General features: G+C 43.3%; 1 protein-coding gene and 1 pseudogene across 2 annotated transcripts in view; one reads left to right on the forward strand and one right to left on the reverse strand.

Annotated features, from left to right (window-relative positions):
- Positions 1-14,086, forward strand: part of LOC111341757 (uncharacterized) — a 42,951-nt gene that overhangs the window by 24,159 nt on the left and 4,706 nt on the right. The window contains exons 7-8 of one of the 2 annotated variants that reach the window (XR_002695881.2): positions 2,857-2,907; positions 3,128-4,281. The gene's annotated coding sequence lies outside the window, so the exon portion shown is untranslated. Of the gene's footprint in view, positions 1-2,856; positions 2,908-3,127; positions 11,152-11,295; positions 11,357-14,086 lie in introns of those variants that run through there. The other variant, XM_088732696.1, reaches the window with a different exon arrangement.
- On the reverse strand, positions 7,626-13,422 carry LOC148724163 (uncharacterized; annotated as a pseudogene).

Consider the following 14,086-nt stretch of genomic DNA (forward strand, 5'->3'; position numbering starts at 1 on the left):
GAACAATTTGAGCAATCGAGACACATTCAAACTGTTTCTGTAAAGTTTCCCACGCTTCACGAGTTTCAGTCGTCGAGGTAATATGAACTTGCAAACTCTTGTCAACACTGAGGGCGATTAAAGAAAAAGCTTTGTCCGAACGAAGACGGTACGCATTTCGCACTATGGCTTCAGTACTAGCTCCAGGAGCAGTTTCTGTTTCTTTCCACAAATCCCCATAAACCGCGTTCCACCAACACAAGCCTAGGCCATCCAAATTTAATGTTTCGTTCCCCATCGCCCTCCCTCTCGTGAGGGTGGGTTGGTCGGTCGGGCAAAAAAAAATTAGGAACTTACACTTTAAGAGGTCTGGGTGCCAGAGAAGGCCGGGCTGCTAAGCACGAAAGCTTGGTTACAAAGTTAACCAGAAAACGTGGTTTCTTCTTTCATTATTCTTTATCTACAATGGCCAGAACAATAACCCATCATGAGATTGAAACTGACAAGCAAGACTGTTAGAAAGTTACTGTTTAATGAAAAAAGCTGTCCTGACGAAAAATTCTTTTCCAAGAAACATTCAGTATGTGTTCCAGTTACTTTTGCATAATAAATCTCACATTTAGTCTTGAAGATACAATCAGATGGTAAAAGATGTATATTAAAACGACTGTTTAATGTCTAAAAAGGCTTTAAAAACGTTGCAGGAATTTTTTTTTTCTTTACCAAAACAACGGGTCGGTCGGGCGATGGGAAACGAAGCATTAAATTGGGATGGACTTAATATAGTATTTCCACGACTGATAATTCTTTCCATCCAAGCGCTCGATTTTAATTAGTGATTTCGGCCATCTTGAACAAACGAGCAAAGTCAACACGTCTTAAAGAACAAGCCCAACGTGATATTTTTATATAGCACCGTTCCTCAAGGTTCCTGTTATCCCGAGTTATTTTCTGCGTCCTTCTGGGCGTTATCCGGCGCTCAACCAAGTGTTCTGGGCCATAACCTGTTAAAAAATTCATCTCAGTTTATTCCGATCCCAAAGGAGGTTACAACAGCGGCGGACTAAAAAAAAACGAATTACGAAACTGAGAGGTTAATAGTTAGATGACGCAATAGGAGAGCAGGTGTAATTCCCTAGAGAGTGTCACATGATCTTATCCAACGAGGCACATTACATCATGATTATTTCTCCAACAATACAGTGTATCTAGACGGGATGACTGCGAAGTGAGCTGCTGGCATTTTCTTTTTCAAGTAGCAGCGACAACAACGAAATTTAAATTCCCTACCTTTCGTGTGCCTCGCTCAAAGGCCTGTCCCAGTTGTGCCCGAAAAATTCCGCGTGGAACGTTGCCTCGGCCTCTGGAATTCCAAGAAGTTGCTAGAAAGTTGCCATTATCCAAAAATTCCGCGTGGAACGTTGCCCCGGCCTCTGGAATTCTAAGAAGTTGCTAGAAAGTTGCCATTATCCAAATAGTTACGAACCAAACCAACCTGAATTTATTATATCTTTATATAAATGTTAGTTTAAGGGTTTATTTTTCGTTCTGGTCTCCTGTTGTTGATGCCTACTTGTTCTTTCATCATCTGTTTCGGAGGATGATCTAATTATGTAACCGCTTCCGTTAGAGCTAAATGTTGCCTCTTCCGGAAGAAGCTGCGAAATATTTTATGGTTTGATTAACGCCTCCGTGACGAGTTCATTTTGAGACAGAAAATTAGAGTTTGGGTTTTTGTCGAGGGTCTAGGGTCGAGGGTAAAATGTCGAGGGTCGAAGGTAAAATGTCGAGGGTCCGAGAAAAGTGTCGAGGGTCCATAAAAAACTAAAAATCGTAAATTTAAAAAAAATTAAATGTCGTGAAACGTCAGAGGAAACTCAGAAATTACATATGGATAAATTCCAGACATGTTTTGACTTATTGTTTTTGTATACTTTCACGCTTCATTTACACAGCTTCCACAAATGCACCCGCAACCGCAAATAAATAGATGCCGGCTGATCGAGGTCAAGCTTAACTTTGTGGAAAGCGTGACTAAGCAATTCGTCCATCGAAATAACGTTTTCTCTTAAGCGCCTAAATCTCGCAGTTTCTGGGTTTCCATCCACCGTTAAGTCATAAGCAAAAAAAAAACTCGAACTGAGGAACAGCGAATAGAAAATTAGCGCACGACAGGGACATATCTTTTCGATGTTATGTCATGTTTGAGAAACTTTTATTCCAGCTCATACACTTAGTATTGTAAACGTTAACTCACAAACGAAAATTATTTTTTCAGAAAATTTTGACTTTGTCGCATTCGGAGATAACAAATCTTGAAACATACCTTCGATAAAACTAAAAAAAAATACTGAAACAACAAAAATTTGCACGTTTTTCTTGTCAATCTATTGTCAGACGTTGCTGAAAGCCCCTCCATTAGCGCATCTCTGGTTGCGAAATAATTTTTTCATTTGCTGTCCCTCAGTTCCACATAGATATGTTATATATTACATATATGTTACATGTATATGTCACATATATGTGATATACATGCAACAGGAGTGCCAAATTCCTACATATGCCACATTAATGTCACATATATGTGGCATATATTTGACATATATGTCAAATATAGAGCACATATATGTGACATACATATGTAACATATATATGTCTCATATATGTAGATTTGGTAAGGGAGGGCTTGCAACTTGGCAGCCTCCAGCAGTGACCTCCTCCACTTTGCTGCATTTTGGCAATCATTACATACAAGCGAGTTACATCATTCGGATTCATATTTTTGACACAAATGGCTCCCCAAACCTAACCTTTTACCTTTTTTTTATTTTCAAGCTTATGAATAACCTATTGAACACCCTTTTTTTCTTTTCTCAGGCACAACAGCAAGTGAGAATTCAAATGTCACTGATAGTAACCTGACTTGTGGTAATTAAGTGTTACAGAAAATTGTGTTTCTTCCATTTTATGGACTTGCCCAGCTGTTAAGCATTTACCCAGAATTAGCTATTTGATTGAGAAATGAAAATAGATCAGACATTTTACTGACTGTCAAAACTTGGCCATAGTTTTTCTTGTTCCTTGTTGTTGCAGTAGTCTACAACCTGCTTATAGTATTAATAATAATAATTGGAATAATAATTGGAAGTTTCAGAGTCGTCAACAGCGAAATCTGAAGGGGATACAATTCAACTCATTTTTGGCAAGTCTTCAATGGAATCTGATGTCAGCTTTCGAGGCTATCGCCTCTCCTTGGTGTTGGGACTCCAGTGAAATAAACTAGCACAAGGTAGTAGGAACCTTAACGTTTAATAGGACGAAGAACTTTCAGTGCAAGCGAATCCTAGCATGAGGTAAGACTAACTTGATTGGCTAACTCGAGTCACATGACAACAAGCGTTTGTGTGACAATAACGTTACACTTGGATGGACAGATTTTTGCACATCAGATGAAAGGTACTTCATGTTTCACCTGGGGCTCAAACTTAGAGCCATGTCTAAACAGACTTTCTGATAAGATGATGTTTGATTGTAACATCACCCATCTCAGAGTTGAGATAGAAAATGCTTCACTCCAGGACAGTGGAAATTACACCTTTACTCGTGTCTTTGACGGTGTGACATGTAATTTCCTGGATACCAAAAAGGTTACTGTTACAGTAAAAAGTTGGTATCAAAATGTAATGCTAAGTATTACTAACAGCTATGATTTGATGAAGGTTTACAAATATAGTACAGGCTGTACAAAGAAAATTTTATTAGTAAGAGTACATTTACATAATTGAACAATGTCTCTTTCCAGAAGTTAAGTGGTGATTGATATAAATTTATGTGCATGAATGGACTCTTAAAATAGGTGAATACAAAAGTTATGTCACTCTAGAACTGTTCTTTCCTTGCTGTTCAAATGAAACTAAAGGTGAAAAATGTGTATTTAATTTATTATATGGCAAGGTAGTCCTGAGGTGAATCATATTGTTGGGGAATATTGGCCCTCAGCTGTTTTGTGCTGCCAAAAAGACCTTGGGCCAATAGTCCGCCATGTGGCTCTCACAATTGGTTGTAGTTATTGTTGTAATAACTTCTTACTAACTAAGTGTGACCTGGCTGTCTTGTGGAATATTTACCATATATAAGGTCCGTAGTTACATAAACAACCAAGAGCCTATATTCCTTAGCACAGCTTAAGGAAGTGAAGATATTAAGTATAGTAACTTTATGATACAGCACTCAGGCAGAATTTGTTTATTTTGAATTTGCCTCCTTCCTCTACCAAAAATACATAGCTTAATTATGACTGCATGTTTCTGTGGAAATGGTCCATATAACAAAATATAGATAGACCATACAAGTAAGAACCAATCAGAATGCTAGGATTATCAAACCCGAGGACTTACCGTAATCCTGCCATTTGATAAGTAGTTTCTATCATAATTTATTACTTTCAAAAACCATTATAGTAAAAAGCTGATATGTGCAGGGCCAGATGGGTTGACGTGTGCTGGTGTCCTGGCCGCAGATTTAGGCTCCCCTAGTCCAACTCCGCTGGCAGATATGGACCCCCAGGTCCAAATCTGCTGGGGGATATGGACCCCACCTTCCCCCCTCCCCATTCAAATCAGCAAGTGGATTTAGACCCACTCCACAGATTTGAACCACTAACAAAGCTGAATGGAAATATCATCCTTTACATGTCTGATAAAAAGTAGTGAGGGTTAAGGTCTATGGTTTAGGGCTTAGGGCTAGGTGTTAGGGTTAGAGTTTAGGATTAGGGTTATGATGGAGCGGTTAGGGTTAGGGTTTATTGCTAGGGTTAAGTTTGGGGATGTTTAAGGCTAGGGAGGTCTGGAGGAGGTTCAAATGTGCAGTGACACCTGTCCAGTGGAATCCATCCCACCCTGCTGTCCTCCCTTCCGTTTGTTTCAAAAATTTAAAAGAAAACAGAAAGGAGGAAGAAAAACTTGCATTTTTAAGAATTTGGGAGTATCTTCTTCTGACTTGAAAAGATAAAGGAAAATATTTGATTCCAGAATTTTTTTGTACAAATGATTAGGGGCAGAATGTTTGATGAACAAGAAGATAAATGAATAGCGATTCAGTCCTTTTGTGCATATGGCTGATCCCTTTGTTTTTATTCAGCTTCGTTTTTGTTGTCAGTTATATGTGTAATTTAAAGAGGAGAGCTAAAGAGAAAAACCTGTTCCACCCTGATGCTAGCTCTCTAATCAGTAATCTGCCTCTAGAGAAGTTTGTGATTAATTTTTTCTTTCTTTTTCACCTCTGCTTCTTTCCTTGAAAATCTCGATAACAGAGTGCAGTCATAATTGTCACATGGGAACATGGAAAAAGGTTGAGCGTCAGGAAGCAATACTGCTGCCCTAAATTTGGTCACTTTGGATTACATGCATATCATAAGTAACAAAATCTTAATTTTTCCATGGATATTCAGTTTTTGATCATTTGTTTGATTTTATTGCAGTTAATTGTGCCTTCTTCAGTGGTATTGAGGACTATACAAGCAAGTGCCCAAAGAACTTTTACGTCACCACCAATTTCAAGTATGTTAAATTTTTTTTAATTGCAACGTCATCCTTAGTAACTCTTAGCTATATTAGGAGTGATTGGCTCTCTACACTTTTTGAAAACACTTGAACAGAGGGTATTGATGTGTAACTCAAAATTCTCAAGACAAACATGTAGACTGTTTTACAAATGTGTGTCAGCAAATAAAATTAAGAAAGATTAATTGACACTTAGATCTCGGAAGCAAAATGATAATACTGTACAATTAACAAGACTGATTGTTGGTGATCACTCTTTAAGGTATACGTTCCTATTTTCTGTGGTTTGGGTGTTTTTTTCCATATCTGACCAAAAATCCCAAGAATTGTAATTGCATTTTTTTTTGATCTGGAGATTAATCAGCATGACCTCCTTTTTTCTTGTTTGACAGTTACACCAATTTTCATGAGCCTTAAGATGTCTCGAAGATTTTACAACACTATCAGCCCCTCAAACACAGGTAGAGTTTATTGTAGAGTTAATGGTCATAACTAGGTTATAAGTAACAGGTCCACATACAAGTCATGTACCCTTGAAATGTTGAAGTCTTGTTAATGTTGTGGTCTTCAGAGAACTGGGAATTTATTTTGGTCATAATTGTAAGTTATCACATTGAGGATGATCAAGCACTGAAGTGAGAACATTTTTCTGTTTTTAAAAGTGACTTGATTGTACACTGTATGACCAGAACTCCTAGTATGTATAATCTTTTCGACATCTGGCGACCCTAAAAGCTGGAACGGCAGAATGACTGAATGGCTGAAAATGATCCCCGTGAAACCCTAAAACACAGAACGGTGGAAAATGACCCCAAATCCTAAAACATGGAATGGTACGTGGAAAATGACCCCAAATCCTGAAACACGGAACGGCGGAAAATGACCCCAAATTAAATCCTAAAACACAGAACGGCAGAAAATGAACCCAAATCCTAAAACATGGAACGGTGGAAAATGACCCCAAATTCTAAAACACGGAATGGAGGCAGGGCATGTTGCACAAATTTTGAACAAAAACACTCAAGTGCTTGGCTCTTTCATTCCCACAACAATAACGCACGCGGCTAAAATTAAGTGTTTTTAATTTTTTTTTCTTTTACTGAGAGGTATAAATAACGATGAACCATCATACATGAAAGGTAGCTGTGTTTTCACATTGTAAACCTGTTTGGTTACCTTTTGCAGGGGCGGATACAGGGGGGGTGGATAGGGTGGATATCCACCCCCCCATTTTTCAGTAAAAAAAAATTCGAAATGTCACTTTATTTGAAATAGAAAATAAAGAAAGAAAGAAAAATTAGCTCTCGCTCATGTCTGGTTGTTGTTACGCCACGTTTCGTCGTCTGCCGCCACTTTTCGCGCAAAAGTTCGCAAGGAAGCCATTTGACAACGCCTAGTGAGGCGAAGTAAGATTCTGATTAGCTCATTATTGCGAAATTTGTAGGGAAACGTTCGCGCTTACCAACCCATGTGCTCAGTCGAGGCTCAGGTTTGATGGCAACCTCGTTCCCAGGGTCTTGTGGGTAATTTCCAAGATGGCGGGTCGACCCGCCATCTGCCATCCACCCCCCCTTTTGAAATCCTGGATCCGCCCCTGTTTTGTTATGCTAAATTTGCCATGAGTTTTAGTCGCGGCATAAAAACACACAGCATGTGAAAACTAACTTCACATACAGCATTACAATGTAACTTTGATACGTTTCCTGGTCACGTCTGTACTGATTTAATGAAACAAAAAAATCTCTAACACTTGTAAATGTGAGAACATCACAGGAACGTTTTCAGGCTTCTCAAAGTATAACGACATTCAGCCCCAGCTCCAAACTTAGACTAGTGAGAGCGCCAGTAAGTAACACGAACTACACAACGAATACGCTTTATTCATACACGGCGAAACAAGATGGAAGATACACAATGGAGAGAAAACAGTCAGGCGTCACTCGTATGAGCGCGCGCATAAAACTAAACAAACACCGCAGGACAACCTGCTGGCGCAACGTCTTTTTCGTTCCTTAACGAGAACAAACTATAATTACAACGGCTCAGGGATTCTACAAAAGTATAGATGCTGAAACTGGTAGGACCCTAATACATGACATAGTCTTTCAAGTACGATGGCGGTTTACGGGACCGCTGGGGCCTTGGAGGGGCTGGTTGTGGACAGCTTTCGTCAGGGTTAGAGTAGGACACGTCGGGTTCGACCGGGGCTCTGGGAACTTCAGGTTCCTTAGGATCGGACAGGGTTTCTCCACCGTCGCCTTGAGGGAGTAGGATGGAGGAGTCTAGGGATTCAGGGTTGGCATCAAACGGATGAGTGATGTCCAACGGTGGTTGAGGGGGATCGGGAACGGACGCTTGTTCATCGTGGCCTTCATCATCTCCTCGATTCACACAAGAAGAGGGGAAGTTGACTTGTGTGGGGACGACGTAGCATTCGGACAACTTGACCTTGTAAAAAGAAGCTCTCAACTGACAGCTGGAGAACTTCTTGACAGAACACCATGGGTCGTTTATCTCTGTAACGAGGTAGCGGTTTCGGGCGTGGAGCTTGTTCCGGTCTGACACAAGGTAGACCAGTTTACCAACTTTGATCTGGGGTTTGGGTGGTACGAGGCCTCTGGGATTCTTGGCATGCTCACTGGATGAGTGGTTGTTCAGACGCTGTTGGTACTTAGCAAGTATAGTGTTGTAATCTGCAACGGGAAGCTGGTTACCAGTGAATTGGCTTCTTTGAGTCTACAGCTCGCGTGAAGAAAGTCCCTGACGACGTAGACGAGCGTTGAGGCGAGCAACAGCAATAGCTAGGCTCACTTGATCGATAGGACCACCACCAGGTTCCTGCTTTAGTAGTTCGTCCTCGAGCTCTTGTACTGCCCTTTCTGCAACAGGGTTCTTGTTCTTGTTTTTTGATGCGCCCAATGTCAAGCCAAACATTTAGGTGTTTGAGGCCGTCGTTGTTGCTTAACGAGACGAAGGCAGGGGCGGGGTCGACACGGATAACGGCAAGTGGGCCATCGATGGGGTGCAAATCTACAATTAGACACGTTAAGGCATTCCGCAATTTGTCGTATTTCTTGTCTGGGATGAGGAAAGCAGCGGTGTAAGACGTGGCACACTCTCTAAGAACGAGGATTAACTGACGCTCACGCTTGATGACGTCGGCAGCAAAAGCAATCCCGATGACATCTGGGGGATCTTCTGACGTCTGGCTGAAGAGAGTGCTTCGAAACTTCTGTAGTGAGGCGCACGTGTGGCAGGATAATGAAACACGTGTCAAGGCAGGGCCCATGTCTATGGCGTGAAAGTGGCGTTGCACGACCATTTGAAGTTAGTTCCGAGATGAGTGGTTGAGACGCACATGAAGGGCGGTTAGCAGGCCGTTGAAAACGGATCTGGGGACGACTATGGCCTTGGAAGTAGCGGTAAAAGGACGCTCACATTTCACGACGAGGAGGCTGTCCCGAGAAATGGAGGCGACATTCAGGTATCTCTTGACGTCTTTGAGGTTGATGAGTTTTTTGGAGGGTCGGGTGCCATGTTTTAATTGTGCATGCACGCGTCGTAAGTCGCGGCAGCCATTTTGCACTTCCTGCCATGTGGAGCGGGTAGTGTAGGAGAGAGGCTTGTTGTTATCAATTATGTCCTGCACGGTCACACCACGGACAACAGAGTCTCGGGTCGTACGGATGAAAGAGCATATTTGACAGTTTGATTCCGAGCAATCTGGGTCGTTTCAATTGTCAAAGTCTGGCGGGAGGTTTGCAGAACCTGCTAGGTGTTGCAGGGTGACTTGAAAGCGGCTAACTGTAGTAAGGAACGATGTTACTCTTGGGCTGGCGGAAAACTCCCCTCTGCAGAGCTTTTCCACGGCTTGAACACACGGTTTGCTGTCGGTTAGTGCGTGTGCGCGATTTCTAGATTGGGTGATATAGGAGCTGAAGTGCTTGACAGCTGCTGCAATGCTTAACGCCTCGACTTTGCACGGTAACCATTGAATCTGATGCTTGCGAAGTTTGGCGCTGAAGAAACCTGCAAGGTGTAGACCGTTGTCGCGAGTGATGTATAATGTAGCATCGAGACCACGTTGTTTGACGGAACCGTCCGTGACAATCCACAATGTATCAGTGGGGCGTGGGAGTGTGATGGGTCTTGACCCTGACAAAGCCTGTTGAGTAGAACGAAAGACCTTGGTCAGGTTTTCGTCCAAGCAAGGGTGTCTGGCAATTGCATTCCCGAGATCGCGCTTTCCAGAGGGTCGATTATTGAGGCACATTAAGGTAGAACTCGCCCAAGGACCTTGTATGAACCAATTAATGAACGCATGTCCTTAACAGTTGTAGGGAGAGGGCATGAAGACAGAACAGCAATACGATGAGGACTGGCAGATAGGGTTCCTTGTGACCATACTCATCCGAGGACTGTCGTTGAGTTAGGGCAAATGACGGTCTTTGAGGGAGAGAGCCGCAAATTACATCTGTCGAGTTAATCGAGGACGCGGGTCCAGATAAGTAAGAGCTCTTCGGGTGAAGAGGAGCCACGATATAGGTCGTCGGCTATTTTAGCAACGTGTCCCTCCTGTGTGAAGTCGCCGAGGACGCGGCACATCATCTCCTCCAGTGCAGTTTCAGAGCTGAGCATACCCATAGCTGATAGGCAATAGACACTTATACCCCGGAAAGGGGTAGCGACACCGCAGTATTTGCGAGATTCTTTAGCCAGTGGAATCTGATAGAATGCATGGCTAAGGTCGGTTTTGATTATGAACTTCCAAGGGGCAATAGTACGCAGGGTAGAGTCTATGTCTGGCATCAATGAAGGTTGAGGTTTGCTGTACCGACCGACGTTGGCAAAGGCAGTAACGAGGCGATGGCCACCAGAGGGCTTCTTAACCAGAAATGAGGGATTCAAGTACTCTACGTGGACGTCGACCTCCTCGGGTTTGGAGAAAACGTGATCTTTTTCAAGCTCGTCTAACTTTTCCAGTAGCTCGATCAACTTATCGCGGGGTACAAAGGGAGACGACTCTTGTGTTGAGAGGGTTCCACGGGGCCCATGTTCACGTGGGCTTCGATGGAACCTGCGGCGCCATTGTAGCCAGGTAGGTCTGGACCAAATACACAGTCATGCTTGAGTAAGGCTTGTTGGAACTGATCAGGAATTGTGTCTTCAAGAATGTTGTTGGGGTCTAGCTGACTCCGTGGGAGTATGGAATGTTGACCTTTGGCTGCGAGGGGAGAGAAGGGACTTGGGAGGGATTGATAACTGGAACATCTTGAGTAGTGTGGCGGGCGAAGCAGATGTGGTGGTGGCGTCTTATGACCTGTGGTTCGTCGGTGTCGTTTGTTATGCGGGCTTTACCGTCTATGGTGACTACCAGTTGTGGTTGGAGCCAGGAGGTGGGGGCAGGCTCTAAGACAATTGTGGATTCGGCTCGTAGCTCTGGAGGTACTAGGGACCTTTAGCTGTGACAACGAGAACGTGAATGTGACCGACCGGTAGTTGGGAAAACGAACTTTGATGCCACCACGCATGCCCAACCGAGCACGAGTCGTCGTCCACATCTCGTTCAGGACACCATTTGCCGCCATTCGCCGTCTTGACGAGAACGCGAGTATGTTTTATTTGTTTTCTCAATTATACTTCCCTATCTAAGGGATTTCTTCAATCTAAAGGGTCAGTTAGGGAATAAAAACAGTGTCGAAAATAATTTGATCGAACCGTGATGGAAAAAAACTTTATTTCTTTCGAGTTGCAGATTGAGCTTTACAGTTTACAGCGGAAAAAGCAATGGCGGATGATGATAAAAGTGCTGCAGGGTATGTACGTAGCCTTATAAATGCTTTTCTAATTATAAATTGCGGATATTTCATTACAGTTTTGTCATTTATACCAGCTGGCATTTTTAAGAAGATTTCTGGGCTTTGAAAAATATCCGAACCGCTCGGATCGACTCTGTATGTAAACTTAGCTTAGCTCTGAATCACTTGATGTTGATTACAACACTGAAAAAGTTAAATTGTTTTAGTGGATAATTTTTGCATTTTCAAATTAGCAGTAAAGGACTGGTCCACGTAACCGATGTGCTAAAGTATTTATGTTTCCCGCCGTGGACGATGGTCCTGTCCCAGGCCTAAATCGGTCATATACGTCGTCGTCCACGTTCTCGTCGTCAGTGCTAAAGGTCCCTACTGTGACTTCGACGAAGTCACCGGGCCAGACGACGGTTGCGGGGGCCGATGACCTAAGGACGTAGGAGGATGTTTGTCTCACGGAAAAGGCTTGGTGGCTCTTGACTGGAGCTTTGGGGAGGTACTTGGTTGTTTCCCACCCATTGATTGTTACTTCTTGAGTTGCGGGACATATGGTGATGTCATTGGCAATGAGGAACGGAATACCTGCTAGGATGTCGACATCTAGATTCTCTACGACGAGCACTTCGAGTGTTAACTTCATCTTGGTGCGTGACAGTGTAATGTGGTCTTCACCGATAACATTCAAGGGAGTCGTCCCATCGGCCAATAGGGCTTTTTGGTTGGACTTGACGATGTTGAGGTTGAGCTTGTGGGCGAGGCTTGCCTTAATCATGCTTGTCTCAGCACCAGTGTCAAGGGTCAGACGCACTGGCTGCTGCATGTAGAAAGCACCGAGAGAGGGTGAATAGTTGGAACTGACTCTATGGGAGACGGCCCGTGCCGACGGGGGATGTTCACATTCGTCGCCATCGAGCTCAAGGGCGCCGACATCGAGGTCGTAAGGTGTCTCTTCATCCTCGACGTTGAGAGTGGCACGTGATTTGGCCATGAAGAGGCGGTCTACGTGTGGAAGATATGGGCATGTGCTAAGATAGTGATGGGTGTTATGACGACTGGCTTCTTTGCATAGCGGACACACCATGGGACGTCTAGTGACTGCTGGGTTACGTGGACTGGGTAGACGATAGGGTGGCCGTTGAAGGGGTCTTGGACTAGATGTAGATGTTGATGTGGAAGCCCGTAATATTTTGGAGTCAGCGGCGGACCGGATCTGTTCTGGGAGCGAGTCGAGAGCCTGTGATATCTCCGGTTTGAGTGATGCTAGAGTCCTGGAGCGCAGTTCTGTACCATGACGTTGTTTCACGAGGGTTGGTAGGTCGGAATGAACGAGGCGAAGCCAGGTTAGGATCACTAAGTTTTCAAGGGATAGGGACAACCCTTTGTTGGAGGTCACGGTTTCACCGTGATGGATGATGGGGCCGTAGGCGACTAGGAGGTTATTCTCTACAAAAGACATGAGTCGCTGAAACAAATCTTCAGGTCGCTCATTGGGTTCGAGTTTTATGTTGTTGAAGTCGATAAAGTGGGTGCCAGAAGACTGAAAGCCATAATGTATCCTAATCATTTGCCATATTCCGTTGACCGAAGTCGCAGATTTCACGATTGATTTTCTTGATATAACAGGACAATAGTTGGCTATTTGGCCTAGCATCAAGTCGAGATGGGCAGCCTTTCGGTGTGCTGTTCGTCATCGCGCTAGAGGAACATTTTCGCCGTCAATTTGTAGACCTCTTGTGGGGTGTGCAGAAGTTTTCTTTTGCCAAGAGACATTATCGCTTAAGAAGGGAGCAAAATTAGCATCAAGGGACAAGATATATTGAAGATTCTGTCGCCAGGCTTCAAATGAAGTAATTTTTTCTGATTTGGTGAGAGACCATTGCTTTGGTGCACATGTGGTTGCCATTCTTGCAGACTATGCATAATTATCTCGAAGGAGAATACTATACTTAGCTCTTTTTCCGGTCGTAGCGAAGGCCGGCTCGTTGTTGGACCTTTGCCAGTAGTTTGATGACTTAGTGTTGAGGGTGTAGGTGGGTTTTTGAACTGCTGCCACCACGCCAGTAAGTAACGCGAACTACACAACAAATACGCTTTATTCATACACGTCGAAACAAGATGGAAGACACACAATGGAGAGAAAACAGTCAGGCGCACTCGTATGAGCGCGCGCATAAAACTAAACAAACACCGCAGGACAACCTGCGGCGGAGCAAGTCCTCGTTTAACGAACCTTTAATACAAGCGTTTCTTTGTCGACGCATAAGTTTTGATCTTAAGTAACACTAGGTGAAGAGAGGTTCTCAAGGAGTTGCGTGTGGGAATTTCTAATGGCGTGAAAAGACAGAATTACACTTCCCTTCCAGGAGGGGCAATTTAAATGCCACAGAATTGATGATGTGCAATTTGTTGAGGAACAGAAGAAATCTGCCAAATGAATTGATGAAATAGCCTCTTTTTTTGTCCAAAAAGTTTATTTCTTCTGTAGATATGTAAGCCATAAATTTTATAGTAGGATGGTGTTTTGGACATCTGGTCGCAAAGAAATTCTTTAAATTCTTCTTGACGGCTTCCTTCTGCTAACTTTTTTTCTCTTTTCAAGCCATGAGAAATTCCCACACGCACGATCTGACCCCATGTAAACCTCTCTTCACCTAGTGTTACTCAAGGCCCAAAACTGGTAATGAGGGCTCTCTCTCACGCTAGTCTAAGTTTGGAGCTGGGGCTGAACGTTGT

This window comes from Stylophora pistillata, chromosome 9 (assembly GCF_964205215.1).
Source record: "Stylophora pistillata chromosome 9, jaStyPist1.2, whole genome shotgun sequence".
Taxonomy (NCBI): domain Eukaryota; kingdom Metazoa; phylum Cnidaria; class Anthozoa; order Scleractinia; family Pocilloporidae; genus Stylophora; species Stylophora pistillata.